This window comes from Leucoraja erinacea, chromosome 21 (genome assembly GCF_028641065.1).
Source record: "Leucoraja erinacea ecotype New England chromosome 21, Leri_hhj_1, whole genome shotgun sequence".
Classification (NCBI taxonomy): Eukaryota; Metazoa; Chordata; class Chondrichthyes; order Rajiformes; family Rajidae; genus Leucoraja; species Leucoraja erinaceus.
The window spans coordinates 18,025,548-18,034,961 of NC_073397.1; positions in this window are offsets into that span (position 1 = coordinate 18,025,548).

A 9,414-nucleotide genomic window follows, 5' to 3' on the forward strand; every position below is an offset into this window, starting at 1 on the left:
AAGAAACCGGAGCACCTGGGAAAAACCCACGCGGTCACAGGGAGAATGTACAAATGCCGTACGGACAGCTCTTGTAGTCAGGACCGAACCCGGGTCTCTGGCACTGTGAGGGAGCAGCTTTACTGCTGCGCATTGTGCCACCCCTTCTAAATGAAAAATTAACACGAATCTCCAAAGTGAAAATATAGAACAAAATGACGCCCTTGGCAACAAAGATACCATGAACCTTTCCATCAGGCAAGAGGTACAGAAGTGGGACAACGCACACCTCCAGATTTAGAGAATTTCTTCCCAGCTGTTATCAGGCAACTGAACCATCTTATCACCAACTAGAGAGCAGTCCTGATCTCCCATCTACCTCATTGGAGATCCTCAGACTATCTTAGTTTGGACTTTACTGGACTTTATTCCCTTTATCATGTATCTGTACACTGTGGGTGGCTCGATTGTAATCATGTGCAGTCTTTCTGCTGAGTAGTTAGCATACAACAAAAGCTTTTCAATGTACCTCAGTACACGTGACAATGAACTAAATTAAACAAAATTAAGCTACACCAAATTAAATCTAAAAAAAACATTAAACCATGTTGGCACTGTGGTGCAGCTGGTAGTGCTGCTGCCTCACAGAACCAGAGACCCGGGTTTGATCCTGACCTTTCAAAAAGTTGTCTGACTTTTAAGAAGCCAGACAACTTTTAATAAGCCAGAGATACACAGCTGTGAAGTTCGGCGGACATTTAACATTACCGGTCGGTTATCCTTGGTTCTGAAAACTCCTGCTTATGTTTTTTTTCCCCCAATGAGCCAATGAAAAAGACCAGTCAGCAAAAGCTATTAACTGAAACTTCCTACAACCACCTCGACTATTGACAACTACATGGCGACCCCACTTCAACTGCACCTATGACTACAGGATTATCGATTATCTCCATGGCGACCCTTTTTTGGTCGGAGAAAATTTCTCAACATGTTGAAAAACCATACTGAGGCCGCGACTAGATCCCAGAATGCGGGAACTCCTCGCAACCATGAAGGAGACACACCAGAGACCACCAGCGAACACGTGGTGAGCGCAGAGTCTCCTGCACTCGCCTAAAATGCCGCCTAAGTGGGACAGGCACATAGGTTTCACCAGCAATTTGTCCTGGACTCGCCATAGTGAAGCAAAAAAGCACACCAACGACTCTACTTCCTTAGAAAGCTCAGGAAGTTCACATGTTGCCAACAACTCTCACCAACTTCTACAGATGCTCCGTAGGAAAATATATTATCCAGGAGCATCACAGCATGGTTAGGGAACAGCTCCATCTACGACCGCAAGAAATTCAGAGTTGTGGACGTAGACCTCAGCAAACCAACCTCCCTTCCACTGACTCCATCTACACTTCACGCTGCCTCGGCAAGGACACCAGCATAATCAAGGATCAGACTCACCCCGGTCACTCCCTCTTCTCTCCTCTCCCATCAGGTAAGAGATACAGAAATGCGAAAGCACACACCTCCAGATTCAGGGAAAGTTTCTTCCCAGCTGTCATCAGGCATATGAACCATCCTATCACAAACTAGAGAACAGTCCTGAGCTGCCATCTACCTCATTGCAGACCCTCGGACTATCTTTAATCGGACTTTACTGGACTTTATCTTGCACTATATGTCATTCCCTTTATCCTGTATCTGTACGCTGTGGACAGCTCGATTGTAATCAAGTATAGCCTTTCCGATGACTGGATAGCACACAATATAAAGTACCTCGATATGTGTGACAATAAACATTGGCACAGCCGGTAGAGCTACTGCATCACAGCACCATAGACCCATGGTTCGATCCTGACCTCAGGTGCTGTCTATACGGAGTTTGCACGTTCTCTCCTGTAACCATGTGAGTTTCCTCCAGGTACATCATATGTGTGCATCCTCCCACATCCCAAAGACATGTAGTTTTGTAGGTTAATTGACCCACTGTAAATTGCCCCTAGTATGTTAGGAGTGGATGAGACATTGGGATAACATAGACCATTGATCACCAGAACAGATGATCAATGGTCAGCAGGGTCTCAATGGGCCGAAGGGTCTGCTTCCCTGCTTTATTTCTAAACTAATGTAAATAGCCAATGCCTACAGATGCTGTCTGTATGGAGCTTGTAGCTTCTCCTCGAGATCGCGAGGGTTTTCTCCGAGTGCTCCTGTTTCCTCCTACATTCAAAAGACATACTAGTTCGTAGGTTAATTTGCTTTGGTAAAGATTGTGAATGATCCCTGGTATGTAGGATTGTGCTTGTGTACGGGCTGATTGCTGGCCGGCGTGGGCTCGCTGGGCTGAAGGACCTGCTTCCATGCTGTATCTCTAAACTAATCTAAACTAAACTCACTTTAACTTAAATAACAATCCTGCATTATTAAAATCTTTCTGAAAAATGATCTTCAAACAGTTTTTTTAGTTTTAAAGATTCTTCAGCATGGAAAGTGCTCTAGACTTCCAGAACCGGCAGACAGACCAAGAACTGGGCTATTGACCACTCTTGGCCAGTGGGTCAGGCCAGCCTGTGGTTAAAAACAAGGTGGCTGACTCCCATCTGCCTACCCTCGACCACAACCACAGTCTAGACCAGTGGTTCCCAACCTTTTTTTGGCCATGCCCCACCTAATCACCTCTAAAATCCTGATGCCCCCCCCCCCCCCCCCCCATGTGGTGATATATAATTCTTATCATTTAAAAAGTGAACTCCGTTTCAGCTGAAGAAGCTTAAAACGCCAATACCTTGGTTTAAACAAGCTTCAAAAGAACATGGCCTCGCGCGCTTCGTGCGACGTGCATGAAGAGCGATGGCGCGGTGATTATGTAATAACTACACAATAAAGACCTTTTTTACCCCAAAAAAATTATTTACTCAAAATAACATCTGAAACATAAACTACATATGTTTACCTGATGGAAAATCTAAAAAAAAAAAAATCGAAAATTTGGACCCAGACCTCCTCAGTCGCGCTCAATTGCCCCCCTTCAAAATCAAATTGCCCCCCTGTGGGGCGTACGCCCCACGTTGGGAACCACTGGTCTAGACTGACACCAACGAGAGGATGGAGAAGCTGTACGCTCAACATCGAAACTCGTTGATACACAAAAGGGCACAAAGTGCTGGAGTAACTCAACGGGTCAGGCAGCATCTGTGGAGGGAATGGGCAATGAGGTTTCAGGTCAGGGCGCTTCTTCAGATTGGAATGGAGGAAATGTAATGAAAAGAAACTGCAGATGCCTTGCCTGCGTTAATTCAGCCAAAGACCACTCTAGCTTCTGACCCCTCAGCTTCCTGAGACCAGACCCCAAATGTTCATGCTCTATTGTAGAAACAAGGAACTGCAGATGATGGTTTACAAAAATACAGAGAGATCATGTGCTGGAGTCAGTGTGTCAGGCAGCATCTCAAGAGGACATGGATAGGTGACGCTTTGGGCCGGCACGCTTCTTCAGACTGATTGTATAGCGGTGTGGGGGAGAGATGGAGAAGAAAGGGGGAAGACCAGTACCTTATAGAGCCTCAGCATTACACCTCTGTTTTCCTATTGTAGCCCTCTCGAAATAAATGCTAGCTTTGCATTGCATCGCACTGATGGAACGATCGTCTTATTCATGCCATGTTGAAGTCAACTGGGAAGAGTGGCGATGAGCCAATGACAGTATTGAGATAAAGAGCTAATAGATTCAGGCACAAATAAATATTTGCTATATGCATAATTTTTTTTATTTTCTTTAGATGCCTTAGTAAATAAAATATAGCGATATTAGGGGGTGTTATCGAAATGATTTTTTTGGGCAGCAAAAGTCAAAATTGGGGCCAAAGAATGTCCTGTAAAAAGGGACTCTTGTATGTTCTTAAAAAAAATTCTGGATAAGAGGCAGTAATGAACCAAAACGGATTATTGAAGGCAATGCATGGTGCAGATATCTAGGGATTGGTGTGACTTGTGTTTGTGTGTGTGATGGAGAGAATCACGATCAGTTTGGGAAGGTAAGATACCCGATGGGAGTGTGGAGAGGGATACAGATAACGTAATTCTTAGTGAGTTTACCAGAGTGATGCCTGGAAAAGAGGGTATTAGCTACAGGGTGAGGTTGGACAGACTCGGATTGTTTTCTCTGGAATGCCAGAGTTTGAGGGGGAGGCCTGATAGAAGTATATAGTATCATGAGGGGTATAGATGGGATAGACAGTCAGAACCTTTTCCCCAGGGTGGAAATGTTAAAGACTGGAGGTTGGACAGACTTGGATTGTATTCTCTTGAACGGCAAAGGCTGAGGGAAGACCCGATAAAAGTTTGCAAAATTATGAGAGGCTTAGATACGGTAGACAGAACCTTTTAGCCAGCGTGGAAATGTCAAAGACTAGAGGGCATAGCTTTAAGGTGAGAGGGACAAAGTTGAAAGAAGATGTGTGGGGCAAGATTTTTACACAGAGGGTGGTGAGTACCTGGAATGTGCTCCTAGGATAATGTCATAAGGTCAGAAGGAATAGGAGTAGAATTGGGCCATTCGCCCCATCAAGTCTACTACGCCCTTCAATCATGGCTGATCTATCTCTCCCTGGGGAGGTGGTGGAGGCAGATACGATGGTGCATTTAAGAGGGTTTTGGATAGGCACATGGATCTGCAGGGAAGGGATATGGAGGCAGAAGCGACTAGTTTAACTTGGCTTCATGTTCAGCATAGATATTGTGGGCTGAAGGGCTGTACTTTTCTATGTTCTATATTTGGGTTTTTAAATATACTTGCTGGAGTCTGAGACTACAATCTTAATTATCTCTTTCACAGTGACTGTGTCTCATTCAGGGCTGGTCTTGTTTCATGAAGGAGGCAGATTCAGTCATAAAGACCCTTTCAGAGAAAGGAAATGGCCAACTGCAAGCTTCCCCCCCCCCCCCCCCCCCCCCTCCCCCACCCCCCCCCCCCCCCCCACCCACCCCGCTCCTGCACCGCACCCCGCCTCACACCAGCCCCTCCCTCCCGTACACGGTTGTGGAGGAGTTAACCCCCTCTCTCCCGCACTGCGTGCTGTGATTGTACCGCAGGTCTCTACACCCACAGCTGCTCTGTGAGAGACACAACATCTGCAAGGCCTGCCAGGAGCCAAGTGTTTGAAAGGCAAATAAAAAGAGAAAGGCAGCCAGTCTAACATCAGCATTTCTTCTCGCTTGGAATGCGTCTCACAAACTGAACATAAACACGAAGATTAAGAAAAGAATCCTTCCTCTCTCCTTTCCTAAGCTTTTATTTTATCCCTCTTACTTTCCATTAGTTTTCCCTCTACCTAAACCAAGGCTATAGAGAGGAGATCCTATCCATTAGTTCGATCCTATACACCAGGGAAAATTTACAGAAGCCATACCTACGCACCCGCACTCCTTTGAAGGGTAGGAGGAAACCGGAGCACCCAGAGAAACCCCACGTGGTCACAGAGAACAAATAAACTCCGTACAGACAGCAACTGTAGTCAGGATCAAACCCAGATCCCTGCCGCTGTAAGGCAGCAACTCTACCGCTGCGCCACCGTGCCATCCTCTTCCCTTTCCTACGCTTATATTTAATCCTTCCATTTGCTTTCTCTTCCTGAACTATGGACCATAGGGAGGACGGCCCTAAGACCTGGGTGACCAGAGATGTAGATAGTTGGCTCTTCATCTCTTTGGGATGTCCCGAGGTTATAGAGTCATGGAATCACACAGCACGGAAACAGGGCCTTGGGCGCAACTGGCCAGTGCTGACTAAGATGCCCTACCTAACCTAGTCCCATTTACCCACGTTTGTTCCATATCGCTTTAGAATTTAGTGTTTACAGATACAGCGTGGAAACAAGCCCTTCATCCCACCGTGTCCGCGCCAACCAACAATCGCCTCGTATACTAGTTCGATCCAACAAACTAGGGACAATTAACCTACAAACTTGCACGTCTTTGGAATGTGGGAGGGAACTGGAGCACCCAGAGAAAACCCACACGGTCACAGAAAGAACGTACAGACTCCACACAGACAGCATCTGAGGTCAGGATCTGTAAACTATAAAGCTGTAAAATTCCACTCTGTATTTCTAAACTAAACTAAACTAAACACTGCCTGACCTACTGACTAATCTCCAGCAAACCATCCCCATTTAATAATGAGCCAGTAGGGTTAGTGGTACTGTACAATGGGTGGATTTGATTTCAGCAACATGGAATCAACAAGGAATCTGAAGAAGGGTCTCGATCGTTCCATAGATGCTGCTGCACCCGCTGAGTTTCTCCAGCATTTTTGTCTACCTTCGATTTTCCAGCATCTGCAGTTCCTTCTTAAACAGGTATATGTTAACAGTCAGTTTTATACTCAAATGTTCCCAAAGTTCCTCACTAATATAGTAATACACTAATACAGCATCCTCACTGTAACACAGGAGACTAGGGTTCAATTCGCCGACAGGGTGATTGTTTTCTAGATGAAACAGTGGCGCAGCTGCTAGTGCCACTGTTGACTCACAGCACCAGTCCTGGGCTCAATCCTTACCTCATCAACTATTGATCACCTGTTCCCACTAGTTCTATGTTATCCCACTTTTGTATTAACCCCCTACACACTAGGGGGAGCTTGGTGGGATGTGGGAGGAAACTAGAGGAACGGAGGAAACCCACGCAGTCACAGGGAGAACGTACAAACTCCACGCACAGACAGCACCTAAAGTCAGGATTGAACCTGGGGCTCTCTGGTGCTGTGAGGCAGCGGCTCTACCAGCTGCGCCACCGTGCGGCCCATCGCCATACAAGATTTTGTCTTTATAAAGACATACATAGCACGCAACAAAAGTGTATCCGTACACTGTGGACGACTGGATTGTAATCATGTATTGTCTTTCCGCTAACTGGTTAGCAAGCAACTAAACGTTTTTCCCTGTACCTTGGTGCACGTGACAATAAGGTAAACTAAACTAAAAAAACATACTGCCACCACTTGATTGTCTTCCAATTTTTTAAGTGTGGTGATATTACTCCTTTTATAAAGGGTTCTAGCGTTTCCCAGTGACAGCTCCATGTCTGTTCTGTGTTCTGTGTTCTACGTTGGGCAAATGTGCCAACAGTTTCCTGCTTTCTCACTCTCTCCTTTCTTGAATCGTGCCATTACATTGGCGGTTTTCCATTCCTCTGGAGCTGCCCCAAAATAGCAGGAGTTTTTGGAAGATTACAAGGCATCCACTATCTCCTCAGCAACCTCCTCCAAGACCCTCGGTCAAGGGGGCCTGTGTGCGGTGTGGAGGGCGGCTGGTGGGGTGTGGGAGGGAGGCGCGAGTCCGGTCTGGAGGACAGAGCCATCGTTGTGTTCGGGGCGAGGGGGGGAAGGGGGGCGGGGGGGGGGGGGGGGAATAAAGGCAGTGTCAAGGGTAACGTTGGCATGGGATCACTCCAGCGACGGGTTTCAGCGCCAAGAACCCAGACAATATCGTGAAGTGAACAAAACAGAAGGGTTATATCTGACTGCGCCTTGCAATTCTCAAGTGATGCTGGCTGAATTTACTGAATACAGGACATGTTCTATCCAGATATTTATCTTTTCTGGTGGGACTGGTTCCAATCTGCAGTTCCAGTTTTATTTTTGCATTTTTTGCTCTAATGTATAAATCAGCTTAATGGATTCTTCTAATGCTCTAAGATGTTAATCGTGCGAAACAAAATTGTGCCTAATTTAACAATCTTGCACAACAGGGAGTGAAGTGATTGATTAATTGGTTGAACTATACACCATGAAACAGGCCCTTCAGCCCGATGAGTCCAATATATCAATCAGTTTAATGGATTCTCTCCCAAGGCTGTGAGATGTTATTCAAGCTAAACAAAATGGTGTCTAATTTAGTCATTCAACATGGCAGGGAGGGAAGCATTGTTTGATGAATTGATTGTAAGATACAGCATGGAAATTAGGCCCAAGGTGACCATCAATCACCCGTTCACACTAGTTCCGAGTTGTCCAACGTTTTCATCCGTTCCTTACACACTAGGGGCAATTTACAGAAGTCAATTAACCTACAAACCTGTACGTCATTGGAGTGTGGGAGGAAACAGGAGCACCCAGAGGAAACCCACGCAGTCACAGGGAGAACGTGCAGACTCCACACAGACAGCACTAGAGGTCAGGGTCAAATCCGGGTCTCTGGCGCTGTGAGGCAGCAACTCTACCACACTCTAGAGCATGAAGAGTACATATTATACTTCAGGTATATCCTGAAGGAGATACCTGTCCACTCTGGCCTCTCTCTTGATGTCTGAGTTTTTCTCTCATTCCTCTCTCTGATGCACCTCCCCTTCTCTCCCTCTTTTTTTCCTTTTCTGTTTTTCTTTCATTCTCTCCAATTGTTTTCTTCTTTCAATTTCTTCCATCTCACTTTCTCTCTCTGACACACTTTCTCTCTCTCCTCTCACTCTCCCTCTCTTTCTTTTTCTCTCCATCTTTTCTCGCTCTCTATTTCTCCATCTCTCTGCACTTTCTCTCTTCCATTCTCTCTCTCTTTCCCTTTATCTTGTTCTCTCCTTTTCTTTGTCTCTATTTCTCCTTCTCTGATACATTGTCCTCTTCTCTCACGTTCATTTCCTTTCCCTTTCACTATCCTTCATTCCCTTTCTCTTTTCTCTCTGTCTCCTTCTACATCTCTTTCTCCCTCTGTCATTCACATTTTCTCACAACACTCATATCCAGGAAGCTCATTTCCAAGAACCGCCTGAAGCAACGAATCCTAAGAAAACTATCCAGAACGTAGAAGGTGAAAGAGTTCCCCAGAAATTCTGTGTAAGGAAATACTGATCCAACCATTTCTTGGCAAACGACAGTATCTGAGTGCTAGCGAGCGTACACTATGAGTTTCATTCAGATGCTACCTCGTAACTGGGATTAGAAAGAAGATGGGTTTAGCTGGAAAGTACACAATGTGTTGGAGTAACTCAGCAGGTCAAGCAGCATCTCCGGAGAACATGGGCAGATGACTTGGATCAATGATTTGGATGAGAACATACAGGGCAAGATTATCAAGTTTGCTGAGGATACAAAAGTTAGTGGTTTTGCAGATAGTGAAGATGGTTGTGAACGATTGCAGCAGGATCTGGATCGATTGGCCAGGTGTGCGGAGGAATGGTTGATGGAATTTAATACAGAGAAGTGTGAGGTGTTGCATTTGTGACATCGAACAAGGGCAGGACCTGCACAGTAAATAGGCCTCCGGGTAGTGTTGTGGTGCAGTATCTAGGAGTACAGGTGCATGGTTCATTGAAGGTGGAGTTGCAGGTAGATAAAGTGGTCATAAAGGCTTTGGCACTTTGGCCTTCATCAGTCAGAGTATTGAGTATAGAAGTTGGGAGGTCATGTTGCAGTTGTATAAGACATTGGTGAGACCGCATTTAGAATAT